This window comes from Mustelus asterias, chromosome 21, assembly GCF_964213995.1.
Source record: "Mustelus asterias chromosome 21, sMusAst1.hap1.1, whole genome shotgun sequence".
Classification (NCBI taxonomy): Eukaryota; Metazoa; Chordata; class Chondrichthyes; order Carcharhiniformes; family Triakidae; genus Mustelus; species Mustelus asterias.
The window spans coordinates 32,925,749-32,947,259 of NC_135821.1; the positions used below are offsets into that span (position 1 = coordinate 32,925,749).

Below are 21,511 nucleotides of genomic sequence, written 5' to 3' on the forward strand. Positions count from 1 at the left end.
TGGCACAATGTGTAAATACTGACACATCCCGGTGCCAAAAATACTGACACATTCCTGGTGCCCTGTGTAAATACTGACACACTCCCGGTGCCCTGTGTCAGTCACATTCCCTGTGCCCTGTGTAAATACTGACACATTCCCGGTGCCCTGTGTCAAACAGTCACATTCCCTGTGCCCTGTGTAAATACTGACACATCCCGGTGCCAAAAATACTGACACATTCCCGGTGCCCTGTGTAAATACTGACACACTCCCGGTGCCCTGTGACAGTCACATTCCCTGTGCCCTGTGTAAATACTGACACATTCCCGGTGCCCTGTGTCAAACAGTCACATTCCCTGTGCCCTGTGTAAATACTGACACATTCCCGGTGCCCTGTGTAAATAGAGACACTCTCCCAGTTCCCTGTGTAAATACTGACACACTCCCAGTGGGTGGTGTAAATACTGACACACTCCCAGTGCCCTGTGTAAATGCTGACACAATCCCGCCACCCTGTGTAAAAACTGACAGATTTCCAGTGCCCTGTGCAAATACTGACACACTCCTGGCACTCTGTGTAAATACTGACATACTCCTGACACTCTGTGTAAATACTGACATACTCCTGACACTCTGTGTAAATACTGACACACTCCTGACACTCTGTGTAAATACTGACATACTCCTGGTGCCCAGTGTAAATTCTGACACACTCCCGGTGCCCTGTGTAAATACTGACTCATTCCCGGCAACCTGTGTAAATACTGACACACTCCCGGTGCCCTGTGTAAATACTGACTCATTCCCGGCAACCTGTGTAAATACTGACTCATTGCCGGTGCCCTGTGTAAATACTGACACACTCCCAATGCCCTGTTTAAATACTGACACACTACCAGTGCCCTGTGTAAATACTGACTCATTCCCGGCACCCTGTGTAAATACTGACTCATTCCCGGTGCCCTGTGTAAATACTGACACACTCCCAATGCCCTGTGTAAATACTGACACAGTCCCGGTGCCCTGTGTAAATACTGACACACACCCGGTTCCATGTGTAAATACAGACACAGTTCCAGTGCCCTGTGTAAATACTGACACACGCCGAGTGCCCTGTGTAAATACTGACACACTCCCAGTGCCCTGTGTAAATACTGACAGTCCCGGTGCCCTGTGTAAATACAGACACACTCCCAGTGTCCTGTGTAAATACTGACACAGTCCCGGTTACCTGTGTAAATAATGACACAGTTCCAGTGCCCTGTGTAAATACTGACACACGCCGAGTGCCCTGTGTAAATACTGACACACTCCCAGTGCCCTGTGTAAATACTGACACACTCCCGGTTACCTGTGTAAATACTGACACAGTTCCAGTGCCCTGTGTAAATACTGACACACGCCGAGTGCCCTGTGTAAATACTGACACACTCCCAGTGCCCTGTGTAAATACTGACAGTCCCGGTGCCCTGTGTAAATACAGACACACTCCCAGTGACCTGTGTAAATACTGACACACTACCAGTGCCCTGTGTAAATACTGACTCATTCCCGGCACCCTGTGTAAATACTGACTCATTCCCGGTGCCCTGTGTAAATACAGACACAGTTCCTGTGCCCTGTTGTAAATACTGACACACGCCGAGTGCCCTGTGTAAATACTGACACACTCCCAGTGGGTGGTGTAAATACTGACACACTCCCAGTGCCCTGTGTAAATACAGACACACTCCTAGTGCCCTGTGTAAATACTGACACACTCCCAGTGGGTGGTGTAAATACTGACACACTCCCAGTGCCCTGTGTAAATACAGACACACTCCTAGTGCCCTGTGTAAATACTGACACACTCCCAGTGGGTGGTGTAAATACTGACACACTCCCAGTGCCCTGTGTAAATACAGACACACTCCTAGTGCCCTGTGTAAATACTGACACACTCCCAGTGGGTGGTGTAAAAACTGACAGATTCCCAGTGCCCTGTGCAAATACTGACACACTCCTGACACCCTGTGTAAATACTGACACACTCCTAGTGCCCAGTGTAAATGCTGACATACTCCCGGTGCCCTGTGTAAATACTGACTCATTCCCGGCAACCTGTGTAAATACTGACTCATTGCCGGTGCCCTGTGTAAATACTGACACACTCCCAATGCCCTGTTTAAATACTGACACACTACCAGTGCCCTGTGTAAATACTGACTCATTCCCGGCACTCTGTGTAAATACTGACTCATTCCCGGTGCCCTGTGTAAATACTGACACAGTCCCGGTGCCCTGTGTAAATACTGACACACTCCCGGTTCCCTGTGTAAATACAGACACAGTTCCAGTGCCCTGTGTAAATACTGACACACGCCGAGTGCCCTGTGTAAATACTGACACACTCCCAGTGCCCTGTGTAAATACTGACAGTCCCGGTGCCCTGTGTAAATACAGACACATTCCCGGTGCCCTGTGTAAATAGAGACACTCTCCCAGTTCCCTGTGTAAATACTGACACACTCCCAGTGGGTGGTGTAAATACTGACACACTCCCAGTGCCCTGTGTAAATGCTGACACAATCCTGCCACCCTGTGTAAAAACTGACAGATTTCCAGTGCCCTGTGCAAATACTGACACACTCCTGACACTCTGTGTAAATACTGACATACTCCTGACACTCTGTGTAAATACTGACATACTCCTGACACTCTGTGTAAATACTGACACACTCCTGACACTCTGTGTAAATACTGACATATTCCTGGTGCCCAGTGTAAATGCTGACACACTCCCGGTGCCCTGTGTAAATACTGACTCATTCCCGGCAACCTGTGTAAATACTGACACACTCCCGGTGCCCTGTGTAAATACTGACTCATTCCCGGCAACCTGTGTAAATACTGACTCATTGCCGGTGCCCTGTGTAAATACTGACACACTCCCAATGCCCTGTTTAAATACTGACACACTACCAGTGCCCTGTGTAAATACTGACTCATTCCCGGCACCCTGTGTAAATACTGACTCATTCCCGGTGCCCTGTGTAAATACTGACACAGTCCCAATGCCCTGTGTAAATACTGACACAGTCCCGGTGCCCTGTGTAAATACTGACACACACCCGGTTCCATGTGTAAATACAGACACAGTTCCAGTGCCCTGTGTAAATACTGACACACGCCGAGTGCCCTGTGTAAATACTGACACACTCCCAGTGCCCTGTGTAAATACTGACAGTCCCGGTGCCCTGTGTAAATACAGACACACTCCCAGTGCCCTGTGTAAATACTGACACAGTCCCGATGCCCTGTGTAAATACTGATGCACCCACCGTGCCCTGTGTAAATAATGACACACTCCCGGCCCCCTGTGTAAATACTGACTCATTCCCGGTGCCCTGTGTAAATACTGACTAATTCCCGGTTCCCAGTGTAAATACAGACACAGTTCCAGTGCCCTGTGTAAATACTGACACACTCCCGGTTACCTGTGTAAATACTGACACACTTCCAGTGCCCTGTGTAAATACTGACACACTTCTGGTGACCTGTGTAAATACAGACACACTCCTAGTGCCCTGTGTAAATACTGACACACTCCCGGTTACCTGTGTAAATACTGACACACTTCCAGTGCCCTGTGTAAATACTGACACGCTCCTGGTGCCCTGTGCAAATACAGACACACTCCCGGTGCCCTAAGTAAATACTGACACAGTTCCAGTGCCCTGTGTAAATACTGACACACTTCTGGTGACCTGTGTAAATACAGACACACTCCTAGTGCCCTGTGTAAATACTGACACACTCCCGGTTACCTGTGTAAATACTGACACAGTTCCAGTGCCCTGTGTAAATACTGACACACGCCGAGTGCCCTGTGTAAATACTGACACACTCCCAGTGCCCTGTGTAAATACTGACAGTCCCGGTGCCCTGTGTAAATACAGACACACTCCCAGTGACCTGTGTAAATACTGACACACTACCAGTGCCCTGTGTAAATACTGACACACTCCCAGTGCCCTGTGTAAATGCTGACACAATCCTGCCACCCTGTGTAAAAACTGACAGATTTCCAGTGCCCTGTGCAAATACTGACACACTCCTGACACTCTGTGTAAATACTGACATACTCCTGACACTCTGTGTAAATACTGACATACTCCTGACACTCTGTGTAAATACTGACACACTCCTGACACTCTGTGTAAATACTGACATATTCCTGGTGCCCAGTGTAAATGCTGACACACTCCCGGTGCCCTGTGTAAATACTGACTCATTCCCGGCAACCTGTGTAAATACTGACACACTCCCGGTGCCCTGTGTAAATACTGACTCATTCCCGGCAACCTGTGTAAATACTGACTCATTGCCGGTGCCCTGTGTAAATACTGACACACTCCCAATGCCCTGTTTAAATACTGACACACTACCAGTGCCCTGTGTAAATACTGACTCATTCCCGGCACCCTGTGTAAATACTGACTCATTCCCGGTGCCCTGTGTAAATACTGACACACTCCCAATGCCCTGTGTAAATACTGACACAGTCCCGGTGCCCTGTGTAAATACTGACACACACCCGGTTCCATGTGTAAATACAGACACAGTTCCAGTGCCCTGTGTAAATACTGACACACGCCGAGTGCCCTGTGTAAATACTGACACACTCCCAGTGCCCTGTGTAAATACTGACAGTCCCGGTGCCCTGTGTAAATACAGACACACTCCCAGTGCCCTGTGTAAATACTGACACACTCCCGGTTACTTGTGTAAATACTGACACATTCCCGGTGCCCTGTGTAAATACTGACACATTCCCGGTGCCCTGTGCAAATACTGACACACTCCTTGTGCTCTGTGTAAATACTGACACACTCCCAGTGCCCTGTGTAAATACTGACGCACTCCCAGTGCCCTGTGTAAATACTGACAAGGTCCTGGCACAATGTGTAAATACTGACACATCCCGGTGCCAAAAATACTGACACATTCCCGGTGCCCTGTGTAAATACTGACACACTCCCGGTGCCCTGTGTCAGTCACATTCCCTGTGCCCTGTGTAAATACTGACACATTCCCGGTGCCCTGTGTCAAACAGTCACATTCCCTGTGCCCTGTGTAAATACTGACACATCCCGGTGCCAAAAATACTGACACATTCCCGGTGCCCTGTGTAAATACTGACACACTCCCGGTGCCCTGTGTCAGTCACATTCCCTGTGCCCTGTGTAAATACTGACACATTCCCGGTGCCCTGTGTCAAACAGTCACATTCCCTGTGCCCTGTGTAAATACTGACACATTCCCGGTGCCCTGTGTAAATAGAGACACTCTCCCAGTTCCCTGTGTAAATACTGACACACTCCCAGTGGGTGGTGTAAATACTGACACACTCCCAGTGCCCTGTGTAAATGCTGACACAATCCTGCCACCCTGTGTAAAAACTGACAGATTTCCAGTGCCCTGTGCAAATACTGACACACTCCTGGCACTCTGTGTAAATACTGACATACTCCTGACACTCTGTGTAAATACTGACATACTCCTGACACTCTGTGTAAATACTGACACACTCCTGACACTCTGTGTAAATACTGACATACTCCTGGTGCCCAGTGTAAATTCTGACACACTCCCGGTGCCCTGTGTAAATACTGACTCATTCCCGGCAACCTGTGTAAATACTGACACACTCCCGGTGCCCTGTGTAAATACTGACTCATTCCCGGCAACCTGTGTAAATACTGACTCATTGCCGGTGCCCTGTGTAAATACTGACACACTCCCAATGCCCTGTTTAAATACTGACACACTACCAGTGCCCTGTGTAAATACTGACTCATTCCCGGCACCCTGTGTAAATACTGACTCATTCCCGGTGCCCTGTGTAAATACTGACACAGTCCCAATGCCCTGTGTAAATACTGACACAGTCCCGGTGCCCTGTGTAAATACTGACACACACCCGGTTCCATGTGTAAATACAGACACAGTTCCAGTGCCCTGTGTAAATACTGACACACGCCGAGTGCCCTGTGTAAATACTGACACACTCCCAGTGCCCTGTGTAAATACTGACACACTCCCAATGCCCTGTTTAAATACTGACACACTACCAGTGCCCTGTGTAAATACTGACTCATTCCCGGCACTCTGTGTAAATACTGACTCATTCCCGGTGCCCTGTGTAAATACTGACACAGTCCCGGTGCCCTGCGTAAATACTGACACACTCCCGGTTCCCTGTGTAAATACAGACACAGTTCCAGTGCCCTGTGTAAATACTGACACACGCCGAGTGCCCTGTGTAAATACTGACACACTCCCAGTGCCCTGTGTAAATACTGACAGTCCCGGTGCCCTGTGTAAATACAGACACGCTCCCAGTGCCCTGTGTAAATACTGACACAGTCCCGATGCCCTGTGTAAATACTGATGCACCCACCGTGCCCTGTGTAAATAATGACACACTCCCGGCCCCCTGTGTAAATACTGACTCATTCCCGGTGCCCTGTGTAAATACTGACTAATTCCCGGTTCCCAGTGTAAATACAGACACAGTTCCAGTGCCCTGTGTAAATACTGACACACTCCCGGTTACCTGTGTAAATACTGACACACTTCCAGTGCCCTGTGTAAATACTGACACACTTCTGGTGACCTGTGTAAATACAGACACACTCCTAGTGCCCTGTGTAAATACTGACACACTCCCGGTTACCTGTGTAAATACTGACACACTTCCAGTGCCCTGTGTAAATACTGACACGCTCCTGGTGCCCTGTGCAAATACAGACACACTCCCGGTGCCCTAAGTAAATACTGACACAGTTCCAGTGCCCTGTGTAAATACTGACACACTTCTGGTGACCTGTGTAAATACAGACACACTCCTAGTGCCCTGTGTAAATACTGACACACTCCCGGTTACCTGTGTAAATACTGACACAGTTCCAGTGCCCTGTGTAAATACTGACACACGCCGAGTGCCCTGTGTAAATACTGACACACTCCCAGTGCCCTGTGTAAATACTGACAGTCCCGGTGCCCTGTGTAAATACAGACACACTCCCAGTGACCTGTGTAAATACTGACACACTACCAGTGCCCTGTGTAAATACTGACTCATTCCCGGCACCCTGTGTAAATACTGACTCATTCCCGGTGCCCTGTGTAAATACAGACACAGTTCCAGTGCCCTGTGTAAATACTGACTCATTCCCGGCACCCTGTGTAAATACTGACTCATTCCCGGTGCCCTGTGTAAATACAGACACACTCCCAGTGACCTGTGTAAATACTGACACACTACCAGTGCCCTGTGTAAATACTGACTCATTCCCGGCACCCTGTGTAAATACTGACTCATTCCCGGTGCCCTGTGTAAATACTGACTCATTCCCGGTGCCCTGTGTAAATACAGACACAGTTCCAGTGCCCTGTTGTAAATACTGACACACGCCGAGTGCCCTGTGTAAATACTGACACACTCCCAGTGCCCTGTGTAAATACTGACAGTCCCGGTGCCCTGTGTAAATACTGACACACTCCCAGTGCCCTGTGTAAATACTGACACACTCCCAGTGCCCTGTGTAAATACTGACACAGTCCCGATGCCCTGTGTAAATACTGATGCACCCACCGTGCCCTGTGTAAATAATGACACACTCCCGGCCCCCTGTGTAAATACTGACTCATTCCCAGTGCCCTGTGTAAATACTGACTAATTCCCGGTTCCCAGTGTAAATACAGACACAGTTCCAGTGCCCTGTGTAAATACTGACACACTCCCGGTTACCTGTGTAAATACTGACACACTTCCAGTGCCCTGTGTAAATACTGACACACTTCTGGTGACCTGTGTAAATACAGACACACTCCTAGTGCCCTGTGTAAATACTGACACACTCCCAGTGGGTGGTGTAAATACTGACACACTCCCAGTGCCCTGTGTAAATACAGACACACTCCTAGTGCCCTGTGTAAATACTGACACACTCCCAGTGGGTGGTGTAAAAACTGACAGATTCCCAGTGCCCTGTGCAAATACTGACACACTCCTGACACCCTGTGTAAATACTGACACACTCCTAGTGCCCAGTGTAAATGCTGACATACTCCCGGTGCCCTGTGTAAATACTGACTCATTCCCGGCAACCTGTGTAAATACTGACTCATTGCCGGTGCCCTGTGTAAATACTGACACACTCCCAATGCCCTGTTTAAATACTGACACACTACCAGTGCCCTGTGTAAATACTGACTCATTCCCGGCACTCTGTGTAAATACTGACTCATTCCCGGTGCCCTGTGTAAATACTGACACAGTCCCGGTGCCCTGTGTAAATACTGACACACTCCCGGTTCCCTGTGTAAATACAGACACAGTTCCAGTGCCCTGTGTAAATACTGACACACGCCGAGTGCCCTGTGTAAATACTGACACACTCCCAGTGCCCTGTGTAAATACTGACAGTCCCGGTGCCCTGTGTAAATACAGACACGCTCCCAGTGCCCTGTGTAAATACTGACACACTCCCAGTGCCCTGTGTAAATACTGACACAGTCCCGATGCCCTGTGTAAATACTGATGCACCCACCGTGCCCTGTGTAAATAATGACACACTCCCGGCCCCCTGTGTAAATACTGACTCATTCCCGGTGCCCTGTGTAAATACTGACTAATTCCCGGTTCCCAGTGTAAATACAGACACAGTTCCAGTGCCCTGTGTAAATACTGACACACTCCTGGTGACCTGTGTAAATACTGACACACTTCCAGTGCCCTGTGTAAATACTGACACACTTCTGGTGACCTGTGTAAATACAGACACACTCCTAGTGCCTGTGTAAATACTGACACACTCCCGGTTACCTGTGTAAATACTGACACACTTCCAGTGCCCTGTGTAAATACTGACACGCTCCTGGTGCCCTGTGCAAATACAGACACACTCCCGGTGCCCTGAGTAAATACTGACACATTCCCGGTGCCCTGTGTAAATAGAGACACTCTCCCAGTTCCCTGTGTAAATACTGACACACTCCCAGTGGGTGGTGTAAATACTGACACACTCCCAGTGCCCTGTGTAAATGCTGACACAATCCTGCCACCCTGTGTAAAAACTGACAGATTTCCAGTGCCCTGTGCAAATACTGACACACTCCTGACACTCTGTGTAAATACTGACATACTCCTGACACTCTGTGTAAATACTGACATACTCCTGACACTCTGTGTAAATACTGACACACTCCTGACACTCTGTGTAAATACTGACATATTCCTGGTGCCCAGTGTAAATGCTGACACACTCCCGGAGCCCTGTGTAAATACTGACTCATTCCCGGCAACCTGTGTAAATACTGACACACTCCCGGTGCCCTGTGTAAATACTGACTCATTCCCGGCAACCTGTGTAAATACTGACTCATTGCCGGTGCCCTGTGTAAATACTGACACACTCCCAATGCCCTGTTTAAATACTGACACACTACCAGTGCCCTGTGTAAATACTGACTCATTCCCGGCACCCTGTGTAAATACTGACTCATTCCCGGTGCCCTGTGTAAATACTGACACAGTCCCAATGCCCTGTGTAAATACTGACACAGTCCCGGTGCCCTGTGTAAATACTGACACACACCCGGTTCCATGTGTAAATACAGACACAGTTCCAGTGCCCTGTGTAAATACTGACACACGCCGAGTGCCCTGTGTAAATACTGACACACTCCCAGTGCCCTGTGTAAATACTGACAGTCCCGGTGCCCTGTGTAAATACAGACACACTCCCAGTGCCCTGTGTAAATACTGACACAGTCCCGATGCCCTGTGTAAATACTGATGCACCCACCGTGCCCTGTGTAAATAATGACACACTCCCGGCCCCCTGTGTAAATACTGACTCATTCCCAGTGCCCTGTGTAAATACTGACTCATTCCCGGTGCCCTGTGTAAATACTGACTAATTCCCGGTTCCCAGTGTAAATACAGACACAGTTCCAGTGCCCTGTGTAAATACTGACACACTCCCGGTTACCTGTGTAAATACTGACACACTTCCAGTGCCCTGTGTAAATACTGACACACTTCTGGTGACCTGTGTAAATACAGACACACTCCTAGTGCCCCGTGTAAATACTGACACACTCCCGGTTACCTGTGTAAATACTGACACACTTCCAGTGCCCTGTGTAAATACTGACATGCTCCTGGTGCCCTGTGCAAATACAGACACACTCCCGGTGCCCTAAGTAAATACTGACACAGTTCCAGTGCCCTGTGTAAATACTGACACACTTCTGGTGACCTGTGTAAATACAGACACACTCCTAGTGCCCTGTGTAAATACTGACACACTCCCGGTTACCTGTGTAAATACTGACACAGTTCCAGTGCCCTGTGTAAATACTGACACACGCCGAGTGCCCTGTGTAAATACTGACACACTCCCAGTGCCCTGTGTAAATACTGACAGTCCCGGTGCCCTGTGTAAATACAGACACACTCCCAGTGACCTGTGTAAATACTGACACACTACCAGTGCCCTGTGTAAATACTGACACACTCCCAGTGCCCTGTGTAAATGCTGACACAATCCTGCCACCCTGTGTAAAAACTGACAGATTTCCAGTGCCCTGTGCAAATACTGACACACTCCTGACACTCTGTGTAAATACTGACATACTCCTGACACTCTGTGTAAATACTGACATACTCCTGACACTCTGTGTAAATACTGACACACTCCTGACACTCTGTGTAAATACTGACATATTCCTGGTGCCCAGTGTAAATGCTGACACACTCCCGGTGCCCTGTGTAAATACTGACTCATTCCCGGCAACCTGTGTAAATACTGACACACTCCCGGTGCCCTGTGTAAATACTGACTCATTCCCGGCAACCTGTGTAAATACTGACTCATTGCCGGTGCCCTGTGTAAATACTGACACACTCCCAATGCCCTGTTTAAATACTGACACACTACCAGTGCCCTGTGTAAATACTGACTCATTCCCGGCACCCTGTGTAAATACTGACTCATTCCCGGTGCCCTGTGTAAATACTGACACACTCCCAATGCCCTGTGTAAATACTGACACAGTCCCGGTGCCCTGTGTAAATACTGACACACACCCGGTTCCATGTGTAAATACAGACACAGTTCCAGTGCCCTGTGTAAATACTGACACACGCCGAGTGCCCTGTGTAAATACTGACACACTCCCAGTGCCCTGTGTAAATACTGACAGTCCCGGTGCCCTGTGTAAATACAGACACACTCCCAGTGCCCTGTGTAAATACTGACACAGTCCCGATGCCCTGTGTAAATACTGATGCACCCACCGTGCCCTGTGTAAATAATGACACACTCCCGGCCCCCTGTGTAAATACTGACTCATTCCCGGTGCCCTGTGTAAATACTGACTAATTCCCGGTTCCCAGTGTAAATACAGACACAGTTCCAGTGCCCTGTGTAAATACTGACACACTCCCGGTTACCTGTGTAAATACTGACACACTTCCAGTGCCCTGTGTAAATACTGACACACTTCTGGTGACCTGTGTAAATACAGACACACTCCTAGTGCCCTGTGTAAATACTGACACACTCCCGGTTACCTGTGTAAATACTGACACACTTCCAGTGCCCTGTGTAAATACTGACACGCTCCTGGTGCCCTGTGCAAATACAGACACACTCCCGGTGCCCTAAGTAAATACTGACACAGTTCCAGTGCCCTGTGTAAATACTGACACACTTCTGGTGACCTGTGTAAATACAGACACACTCCTAGTGCCCTGTGTAAATACTGACACACTCCCGGTTACCTGTGTAAATACTGACACAGTTCCAGTGCCCTGTGTAAATACTGACACACGCCGAGTGCCCTGTGTAAATACTGACACACTCCCAGTGCCCTGTGTAAATACTGACAGTCCCGGTGCCCTGTGTAAATACAGACACACTCCCAGTGACCTGTGTAAATACTGACACACTACCAGTGCCCTGTGTAAATACTGACTCATTCCCGGCACTCTGTGTAAATACTGACTCATTCCCGGTGCCCTGTGTAAATACAGACACAGTTCCAGTGCCCTGTTGTAAATACTGACACACGCCGAGTGCCCTGTGTAAATACTGACACACTCCCAGTGCCCTGTGTAAATACTGACAGTCCCGGTGCCCTGTGTAAATACTGACACACTCCCAGTGCCCTGTGTAAATACTGACACAGTCCCGATGCCCTGTGTAAATACTGATGCACCCACCGTGCCCTGTGTAAATAATGACACACTCCCGGCCCCCTGTGTAAATACTGACTCATTCCCAGTGCCCTGTGTAAATACTGACTAATTCCCGGTTCCCAGTGTAAATACAGACACAGTTCGAGTGCCCTGTGTAAATACTGACACACTCCCGGTTACCTGTGTAAATACTGACACACTTCCAGTGCCCTGTGTAAATACTGACACACTCCCAGTGGGTGGTGTAAATACTGACACACTCCCAGTGCCCTGTGTAAATACAGACACACTCCTAGTGCCCTGTGTAAATACTGACACACTCCCAGTGGGTGGTGTAAAAACTGACAGATTCCCAGTGCCCTGTGCAAATACCGACACACTCCTGACACCCTGTGTAAATACTGACACACTCCTAGTGCCCAGTGTAAATGCTGACATACTCCCGGTGCCCTGTGTAAATACTGACTCATTCCCGGCAACCTGTGTAAATACTGACTCATTGCCGGTGCCCTGTGTAAATACTGACACACTCCCAATGCCCTGTTTAAATACTGACACACTACCAGTGCCCTGTGTAAATACTGACTCATTCCCGGCACTCTGTGTAAATACTGACTCATTCCCGGTGCCCTGTGTAAATACTGACACAGTCCCGGTGCCCTGCGTAAATACTGACACACTCCCGGTTCCCTGTGTAAATACAGACACAGTTCCAGTGCCCTGTGTAAATACTGACACACGCCGAGTGCCCTGTGTAAATACTGACACACTCCCAGTGCCCTGTGTAAATACTGACAGTCCCGGTGCCCTGTGTAAATACAGACACGCTCCCAGTGCCCTGTGTAAATACTGACACAGTCCCGATGCCCTGTGTAAATACTGATGCACCCACCATGCCCTGTGTAAATAATGACACACTCCCGGCCCCCTGTGTAAATACTGACTCATTCCCGGTGCCCTGTGTAAATACTGACTAATTCCCGGTTCCCAGTGTAAATACAGACACAGTTCCAGTGCCCTGTGTAAATACTGACACACTCCTGGTGACCTGTGTAAATACTGACACACTTCCAGTGCCCTGTGTAAATACTGACACACTTCTGGTGACCTGTGTAAATACAGACACACTCCTAGTGCCCTGTGTAAATACTGACACACTCCCGGTTACCTGTGTAAATACTGACACACTTCCAGTGCCCTGTGTAAATACTGACACGCTCCTGGTGCCCTGTGCAAATACAGACACACTCCCGGTGCCCTGAGTAAATACTGACACAGTTCCAGTGCCCTGTGTAAATACTGACACACGCCGAGTGCCCTGTGTAAATACTGACACACTCCCAGTGCCCTGTGTAAATACTGACAGTCCCGGTGCCCTGTGTAAATACAGACACACTCCCAGTGACCTGTGTAAATACTGACATAGTCCCGGTGCGCTGTGTAAATACTGACTCATTCACGGCACCCTGTGTAAATACTGACTCATTCCCGGTGCCCTGTGTAAATACTGACTCATTCCCGGCACCCTGTGTAAATAGTGACTCATTCACGGTGCACTGTGTAAATACTGACACAGTCCCGGTGCCCTGTGTAAATACTGACACACTCCCCGTGCCCTGAGTCAATACAGACACATTCCCTGTGCCCTGTGTAAATACTGACACACTCCCGGTGCCCGGTGTAAATGCTGACACTCTCCCGGTGCGCTGTGTAAATACTGACACACTCCCGGTGCCCTGTGTAAATACTGACTCATTCCCGGCACCCTGTGTAAATACTGACTCATTGCCGGTGCCCTGTGTAAATACTGACACACTCCCAATGCCCTGTGTAAATACTGAGACACTACCAGTGCCCTGTGTAAATACTGACTCATTCCCGGCACCCTGTGTAAATACTGACTCATTCCCGGTGCCCTTTGTAAATACTGACTCAGTCCCGGTGCCCTGTGTAAATACTGACACACTCCCGGTTCCCTGTGTAAATACAGACACAGTTCCAGTGCCCTGTGTAAATACTGACACACGCCGAGTGCCCTGTGTAAATACTGACACACTCCCAGTGCCCTGTGTAAATACTGACAGTCCCGGTGCCCTGTGTAAATACTGACACACTCCTGGTGCCCTGTGTAAATACTGACACACTCCCAGTGCCCTGTGTAAATACTGACACACTCCCAGTGCCCTGTGTAAATACTGACACACTCCCGGTTACCTGTGTAAATACTGACACATTCCCGGTGCCCTGTGTAAATACTGACACATTCCCGGTGCCCTGTGCAAATACTGACACACTCCTTGTGCTCTGTGTAAATACTGACACACTCCCAGTGCCCTGTGTAAATACTGACGCACTCCCAGTGCCCTGTGTAAATACTGACAAGGTCCTGGCACAATGTGTAAATACTGACACATCCCGGTGCCAAAAATACTGACACATTCCCGGTGCCCTGTGTAAATACTGACACACTCCCGGTGCCCTGTGTCAGTCACATTCCCTGTGCCCTGTGTAAATACTGACACATTCCCGGTGCCCTGTGTAAATAGAGAGACTCTCCCAGTTCCCTGTGTAAATACTGACACACTCCCAGTGGGTGGTGTAAATACTGACACACTCCCAGTGCCCTGTGTAAATACTGACACACGCCCGCTGCCCTGTGTAAATGCTGACACAATACTGGCACCCTGTGTAAAAACTGACACATTCCCAGTGCCCTGTGCAAATACTGACACACTCCTGACACCCTGTGTAAATACTGACACACTCCTGGTGCCCAGTGTAAATGCTGACACACTCCCGGTGCCCTGTGTAAATACTGACACACTCCCGGTTCCCTGTGTAAATACAGACACAGTTCCAGTGCCCTGTGTAAATACTGACACACGCCGAGTGCCCTGTGTAAATACTGACACACTCCCAGTGCCCTGTGTAAATACTGACAGTCCCGGTGCCCTGTGTAAATACTGACACACTCCTGGTGCCCTGTGTAAATACTGACACACTCCCAGTGCCCTGTGTAAATACTGACACACTCCCAGTGCCCTGTGTAAATACTGACACACTCCCGGTTACCTGTGTAAATACTGACCCATTCCCGGTGCCCTGTGTAAATACTGACACATTCCCGGTGCCCTGTGCAAATACTGACACACTCCTTGTGCTCTGTGTAAATACTGACACACTCCCAGTGCCCTGTGTAAATACTGACGCACTCCCAGTGCCCTGTGTAAATACTGACAAGGTCCTGGCACAATGTGTAAATACTGACACATCCCGGTGCCAAAAATACTGACACATTCCCGGTGCCCTGTGTAAATACTGACACACTCCCGGTGCCCTGTGTCAGTCACATTCCCTGTGCCCTGTGTAAATACTGACACATTCCCGGTGCCCTGTGTAAATAGAGAGACTCTCCCAGTTCCCTGTGTAAATACTGACACACTCCCAGTGGGTGGTGTAAATACTGACACACTCCCAGTGCCCTGTGTAAATACTGACACACGCCCGCTGCCCTGTGTAAATGCTGACACAATCCTGGCACCCTGGGTAAAAACTGACACATTCCCAGTGCCCTGTGCAAATACTGACACACTCCTGACACCCTGTGTAAATACTGACACACTCCTGGTGCCCAGTGTAAATGCTGACACACTCCCGGTGCGCTGTGTAAATGCTGACACACTCCCAGTGCCCTGTATAAATACTGACTCATTCCCGGCAACCTGTGTAAATACTGACTCATTGCCGGTGCCCTGTGCAAATACTGACACACTCCCGGTGCGCTGTGTAAATACTTAAACACTACGAGTGCCCTGTGTAAATACTGACTCATTCCCGGCACTCTGTGTAAATACTGACTCATTCCCGGTGCCCTGTGTAAATACTGACACACTCCCGGTTCCCTGTGTAAATACAGACACAGTTCCAGTACCCTGTGTAAATATTGACACACTCCCGGTTATCTGTGTAAATACTGACACACTTCCAGTGCCCTGTTTAAATATTGACACGCTCCTGGTGCCCTGTGTAAATACAGACACACTCCCGGTGCCCTGTGTAAATACTGACTAATTCCCCGTTCCCAGTGTAAATACTGACACACTCCCGGTGCCCTGTGTAAATATTGACACGCTCCTGGTGCCCTGTGTAAATACAGACACACTCCCGGTGCCCTGTGTAAATACTGACTAATTCCCCGTTCCCAGTGTAAATACTGACACACTCCCGGTTACCTGTGTAAATACTGACACACTTCCAGTGCCCTGTGTAAATACTGACACACTCCTGGTGACCTGTGTAAATACAGACACACTCCTAGTGCCCTGTGTAAATGCTGACACACTCCCGGTTACCTGTGTAAATACTGACACACTTCCAGTGCCCTGTGTAAATACTGACACACGCCTAGTGCCCTGTGTAAATACTGACACACTTCCGGTTACCTGTGTTAATACTGACACACTCATAGTGCCCTGTGTAAATACTGACACACTCCCAGTGCCCTGTGTAAATACTGACTCATTCCCGGCACCCTGTGTAAATACTGACACATTCCCTTGCCCTGTGTAAATACTGACACACTCATAGTGCCCTGTGTTAATACTGACACACTTCCAGTGCCCTGTGTAAATACTGACACACTCCCGGTGCCGGGTGTAAATACTGACACACTTCCAGTGCCCTGTGTAAATACTGACACATTCCCGATGCCCTGTGTAAATACTGACACATTCCCGATGCCCTGTGTAAATACTGACACATTCCCATTTCCCTGTATAAATACTGACATAGTCTCGGTGCCCTGTGCAAATACTGACACACTCCCAGTGCCCTGTGTAAATACTGACACACTCCCAGTGCCCTGTGTAAATACTGACACACTCCCAGTGCCCTGTGCAAATGCTGACACACTCCCTGTGCCCTGTGTAAATACTGACACACTCCCAGTGCCCTGTGTAAATACTGACACACTCCCAGTGCCCTGTGTAAATACTGACACACTCCCAGTGCCCTGTGCAAATGCTGACACACTCCCTGTGCCCTGTGTAAATACTGGCACTCTCCTGGTGCCCTGTGTAAATACCGACATGCTCCTGGTGTCCTGTGTGAATACTGACACATTCCCAGTGCCCTGTGTAAATACTGACACATTCCCAGTACCCTGTGTAAATACTGACACATTCCCGGTGCCCTGTGTAAATACAGACACACTCCCAGTGCCCTGTGTAAATACTGACACACTCCCAGTGCCCTGTGTAAATACCGACAAGCTCCTGGCACAATGTGTAAATACTGACACATTCCTGGCACCCTGTGTAAATACTGACACACTCCCGGTGCCCTGTGTAAATACTGACACACTCCCAGTGCCCTGTGTAAATACTGACACATTCCCGGGGCCCTGTGTAAATACAGACACTCTCCCAGTGCCCTGTGTAAATACTGACACATTCCCGGTGCCCTGTGAAAATACTAACACACGTCCGCTGCCCTGTGTAAATACTGAAACAATCCTGGCACCCTGTGTAAAAACTGACACATTCCCGGTGCCCTGTGTAAATACAGACACTCTCCCAGTGCCCTGTGTAAATAGTGACACACTCCCAGTGCCCTGTGTAAATACTAACACACGTCCGCTGCCCTGTGTAAATGCTGACACAATCCTGACACCCTGTGTAAAAACTGACACATTCCCAGTGCCCTGTGTAAATACTGACACACTCCCGGTGCCCTGTGTAAATACTGACACACTCCCAGTGCCCTGTGTAAATACTGACACACTCCCGGTGCCCTGTGTAAATACTGACACACTCCCGGTGCCCTGTGTACACTACCAGTGCCCTGTGTAAATACTGACTCATTCCCGGCACCCTGTGTAAATACTGACTCATTCCCGGTGCCCTGTGTAAATACTGACACACTCCCGGTGCCCTGTGTACACTACCAGTGCCCTGTGTAAAGACTGACTCATTCCCGGCACCCTGTGTAAATACTGACTTATTCCCGTTGCCCTGTGTAAATACTGACACACTCCCGGTGCTGTGTGTAAGTACTGACACACTCCCAGGGAATCGTGTAAATACTGACACACTCCCAGGAAATCGTGTAAATACATAGAAACATGGAAACATAGAAAATAGGTGCAGTATAGACCATTCGGCCCTTTGAGACTGCACCACCATTCAATATGATCATGGCTGATCATGTACTTCCAGAATCCCATTCCCACTTTCTCTCCATACCCCTTGATCCCTTCAGCCACAAGGCCCACGTCCAGCTCCCTCTTGAACATATCTCGCAAACTGACCCCAACAGCTTTCTTTGGTAGAGAATTCCACAGCTTCTCAACTCTCTGAGTGAAGAAGTTCCTCCTCATCTCAGTCCTGAATGGCTTACCCCTTATTCTTGGACTGTGACCCTTAGTTCTGGACTTCCCCAACATCGGGAACATTCTTCCCATATCCAGCCCCATCAGGATTTTATATGTTTCTACGAGATCCTCTCTCATCCTTCTAGATTCCAGTGAGTACACGCCCAGTCAATCCAGTCTCTCTTCATATGTCTGTCCTGCCATTCCGGGAATCAGTCTGGTGAACCTTCGCTGGATTCCCTCAATAGCAAGAATTTCCTTCCTCAGACTGGGAGACCAAAACTGTACACAATACTCAAGGTGTGGCCACACCAAGGCCCTGTATAACTGCAGCAAGACATCCTTACTACTATACTTAAATCCTCTTGCTGTGAAGACTGGCATGCCATTAACTTTCCTCACCACCTGCTGTACCTGCGTGCCAACCTTAAGCAACTGCTCCACCATGACACCAGGTCACGTTGCACTTCCCCTTTTCCTAAACTGCCACCATTCAGATAATAATCTTCTTTCCTGTTTTTGCCACCATTTATCCACATTATATTGCATTTGCCAAGTATTTGCCCACTCAGCCAGCCTATCCAAGTCACCCTGCAGCCTCTTAGCATCCTCCTCACAGCACACACTGCCACCCAGCTTAGTGACATCTGCAAGTTTGGAGATATTACATTCAATTCCTTCATCGAAATCATTCATGTATATTGTGAATAGTTGGGGTCCCAGCACCGAACCCTGTGGTACCCCACTAGTCACTGCCTCTGAAAAGGACCCATTTATTCCCACTCTCTGCTTCTTGTCTGCCAACCAGTTCTCTGTCCACGTCAAGACATTACCCCCAATACCATGAGCTTTAATTTTGCTCATTAGTTTCAGGTGGGACCTTGTCAAAAGCCTTTTGAAAGTCCAGATACACAACATCCACTGGTTCACCCTTGTTCACTCGACTGGTCACATCCTCAAAAAATTCCAGAAGATTTGTCAAGCACGATTTCCCTTTAGTGAATCCATGCTGACTTGGACCAATCCTGTCACCGCTTTCCAAATGCTCAGTTATTACATCCTTAATAATTGACTCCAGCATTTTCCCCACCACCGATGTCAGGCTAACCGGTCTATCATTCCCAGTTTTCTCTCTCCCTCCTTTTTTAAAAAGTGGGGTTACATTAGCTACCCTCCAATCCACTGGAACTCTTCCAGAGTTTATAGAATGCTGGAAAATGATCACCAATGCATCCACTATTTCTCGGGCCACTTCCTTGAGTACTCTGGGATGCAGAGCATCAGGCCCTGGGGACTTATCCGGTTTTAATCCCAGCAATTTCCCCAGTACAATTTCCTAACTAATAAGGATTTCCTTCAGTTCCTCCTTCATGCTTGACCCTCTGTCCCCTAATATTTCTGGAAGGTTATTTGTGTCCTCCTTAGTGAAGACAGATCCGAACTATTTGTTCAGCTGGTCTGCCATCTCTTTGTTGCCTTTTATGAATTCACCTGATTCTAACTGTAAGGGACCTACTGACCCTCTCCCCAGGGACCTCCCAGGAATGTTTCCCTGCAATAGTTAACAGAATATTGAAAGGGCAGGAAATCCTGACACAATCCAGGTGATTCCAGACACTGCCAGCTCCCTGGATTCCTGCACTGATTCTCCCAGTTGTCTGTAAGTGTGGAAGGGAAGGGGCAGTGATTGTGAAGTTGGCGAGGGGTCAGGCTGAGCTGGGGTGAGGATGAGTTAATGTGAATGGTGGCTTCATGAATAAACCTTTTTAAAAGCGGCAGGGGCCGAATCTCTCTCCCGGAGGAAATCCCAGCCTCGGGACCACTATCTGCCTCCCGGCCTCCCCCAACCTGTCTTCCCCATCACTCGGAGCACTGAGACTGCCTGTTATCGCATTCCTGTGTTAACGGCAGTGATCCGGGAGAGCTGACACCCCAAATCCCACTCCCTTTACAAAGGAAAAATCCACCAGCAAGCGGAGAGAAAAATACTAGAGCTGGATTGACAAAACCTCACTCCCCAAAAACAGTCCCAAAGTCTGCAAGAACTCAGCAAAACACACGAAGCAGTTTACAAAGATACGTTTCCAAGCTTACCTTCAGTGCCAGCGAGAGTGTCCCAGTCTTCCCCAGTAACTGTCTGGAGGAGGATAGTCGGGTGGGTTTGTGCTGTGCCTGGGATTTTTCACTCAGACAGAGAGACACACACACAGAGACAGACAGACACACACAGAGCGAGACACACACAGACAGAGGGACAGACTCACTCACACAGAGAGAGAGCGAGTTGCTTTTCCTGAGTCAGGCTGAGATTGTCTTTACCCACTCGCTGTGAGTTTGGGCTGAGTTTTCTGGGTTGAGGTTCCTGGGTTGTGTTCCTTGCTGCAGTGAGCTCCCCTCTCTGCCCCTCACTCTCAGACTTGTCCAGACAGGAGTTGCAGAGCTCACTCCGGGAATCGCACAGGAATGTGAGCCGCTTCACACAATCCCGCAACAAATATTAACCAGAAGAAAAAAAAGGGGAAAAAAGTTAGAGCATTCCCACAAAGTTGTTATTTTTGGAGCCAGGCTCTGGATTGTGGATGTATTGAGGATCGATGGTGAGTTCAGATTCACATCTGGTTTAAGGATTGAGTTGGCGGGACATTCTAAAACAGAAATGTTCCAGGAGGCGGGATGCTTTTTAACTCAATCAGTGCGGGGGGAGGGAGGTGATGGAGATCTCCATTTGATTCCCAGCATTGGGGTGTCCACCAGCCAAATGCCCACCACAGGTGACCCCCAGCACAGACCCTCACACAAGCTTCAACCTTCAATGTGCTGGAAATGCCCACCAACCATTCCAATCTCTTCATTATCCAAAGATCCTGCCACCTGGAAAACTCTCAGCTTCACAAACACTGCCTGAA

At 48.7% G+C, this 21,511-nt stretch overlaps 1 protein-coding gene across 3 annotated transcripts in view; it reads right to left on the reverse strand.

Moving 5' to 3' along the window:
- The window catches only part of col16a1 (collagen, type XVI, alpha 1), a 425,594-nt gene extending 404,387 nt beyond the window's left edge, over positions 1-21,207 (reverse strand). For all 3 annotated transcript variants that reach the window (XM_078237703.1, XM_078237702.1, XM_078237701.1), the window contains exon 1: positions 20,700-21,207. The gene's annotated coding sequence lies outside the window, so the exon portion shown is untranslated. The remainder of the gene's footprint in view (positions 1-20,699) is intronic.
- Between the last annotated feature and the right edge of the window lie 304 nt (positions 21,208-21,511).